This window comes from Amphimedon queenslandica, unplaced genomic scaffold (genome assembly GCF_000090795.2).
Source record: "Amphimedon queenslandica unplaced genomic scaffold, v1.1 AMPQUscaffold_13291, whole genome shotgun sequence".
Taxonomy (NCBI): domain Eukaryota; kingdom Metazoa; phylum Porifera; class Demospongiae; order Haplosclerida; family Niphatidae; genus Amphimedon; species Amphimedon queenslandica.
Window position 1 is genome coordinate 6265 of NW_003546473.1, and position 2414 is coordinate 8678.

Sequence of the window (2414 nt, forward strand, 5' to 3'; positions counted from 1 at the left end):
TGATGAGCAGTTGGTTTTTGAGTGAGTCCATGGTATAGTGTAAGATAGTGTTGGTGGTGAATCATTCTCTTGTATTGTATTCACTGTATTCTAATTACAGACTGATAGTATACATGTAAGGTATTTCATTATTAATAATAGTAACACACCCACACTCTATCTAAGAGTAAACAACATATTTTTACATCTGTAGCCTACTCTACCAGTAAATGATGTGCTAAGGAATCTACTACAATGATTAACCACTCATGTACATGTACATTGTACTGGTATCACTCTCTCCCTCTCTCCTTTCTTACTTGTTTCCAGTAGTCCTTCCTCCGTTGGTTTGTGTGAAGGATAACTATTAAATAGATTAGTAATGTATATAATATAATGTGTGGTTATATTATTATGGATTGTATGTGTTATAACACATGCATGTATTATTATTATTAGACCATGTTAATCTTATATTCATGATGTGTGTTTACATGTATTATTAGTAAGTGTTTTATGATTACCATACATGTAGTAACTGGTATGTAATTAAGCTCTGTTTGTAACCGCATGTGTATATAAGCTCTTTCTGATGTGCTTACTTATTAGTAACGCGGTAGCGTTACTAAGTAGGATTCACCCCCAAACAAAATGGCTGCCACGACTTTTGCAGCCTTGCTATACCGGGAAAACGAGCTCCTCAGTATGCTTACCAGACTTCTTAGAGGACCTTATCTTGACCAGAGGACTCCAATGGTACCACTAGCGTGGCTCTAGACCTTTTCTGGGAGAAAAATCAAAAATCTGCAAACCGGCCGTTTTGTTCAGCCACCTTTTTTCATCTTCATCATCATCATCATGATCTCCTGTCAATCCAGTTGTCGGTCGATATATCAGTCTTACCTGGTGATAGAAGGCTAATTCTTATACCATTCTACTCCCACAGGGTATGCGCAGGTCCTTGTCCCCTAGAATCATTCTCCAAGAAAGGAAGAAGTGATACTGTGACTTTTGGATCGCACCAGCTTACCTCATGCCGCCATTTTATTAATTAAAGAAGCATGTGGCATGTGCTCCAAAATTTGGGCGTGGTCGCGCATGCTCAGATCTCAGAACTGGGAACAGCAAGTATTTTTTACCTAGCTAGGCTAGCTATGCTTGGAATCAAATTGCAATACTTAGTGGAGGTTTCCAGCTAAGAGAAGGTATTAATCTTGCATATATCAAGTGTGTAATGAATTATTTTATTTCAAAAACACAAAACAATTAATTAATGTTATAATACTAATGATAATATGAACTTGACAACAGGAAGAACCTGCAGGAATAGCTACAAGATTACTGGGAAGATAGAGCTTCTTGAACAAGGATTCACATCAAGACTATAGTATTCATTTCACTTGTCATCAGTATAGTAGATATTCCTTCAGCATATCTATCTATTCAATTCAATCAGTGCTGTCCCTCATAAATGCTGTAAAATCATAACAATGACAACAATAACTAGGTGAATGTAAACATTGTGGGGGCGAGCATGAGCCATCAATTAACAACTGAAATAATAATTATGATTGAACTAAATAAAATCAATCCAGCTCTCAGCCTGGCCTGCATGCATATTCAGACCCCGGCCTCATGGCCGGTGTCTGAACAGAGCAAACACACCAGTCAACACAACCAAAATAACCCAATCAAAGTGACAAGAACGAGTCCTGTCACACTGAGAAAATGTACCAAGTTAAACTTCTAATCTAGCTTCCATCAATTACCATTTGAAATAAGATTGAACTAAATAAAATCAATCCAGCTCTTAGCCTGCATGCATATTCAGAATTTCAGATCCCATCCTCATGGCCCAGCAGGGTCTGAACAGAGCAAACACACCATTTAACACAACTGACCAAAATGACCCAGTAAAAGAGACAAGAATGAACTGTCCTGCCACTCTGAGAAAATGCCCGCAGTGCCAAGCTAAACTTCTAATCAAGCTGTTCTCCCAATTTTAATTCTTTCAATGAGAGGACTAATCTAAAGGAGTCTTAGATCAAGCTGCTTTAAGTTTTTCAGCCTTTCAGATGTTTTAGACAGCCCCTCTCTCTTATCTAGCTGTTAGAAACTCAATCTGAGTTTGTCACGTTAAAATTTCCGCCATCTTGTTCTTTTGACCACACCCTCTAAATTAATTTTGCCCACGTGGTCCAAATTTATCAATAGTAGACTAGTATACTAATTTAATTTTCGTATTTTTCCGTTCACAAACAAGACGTAACGCAAATAGACCTAGACAGATTAGTGTGGGTCTCGCTCATGCTCGCCCCAATAAAGAAACTTATTGTTTGTGTAAAATCAAAAGGTATCCCAATTGTAACTGAAAAAAATATTATAAATATTATAAAAAAATCAACACAAACAAGAACATAAAAAATTTAAAAAAA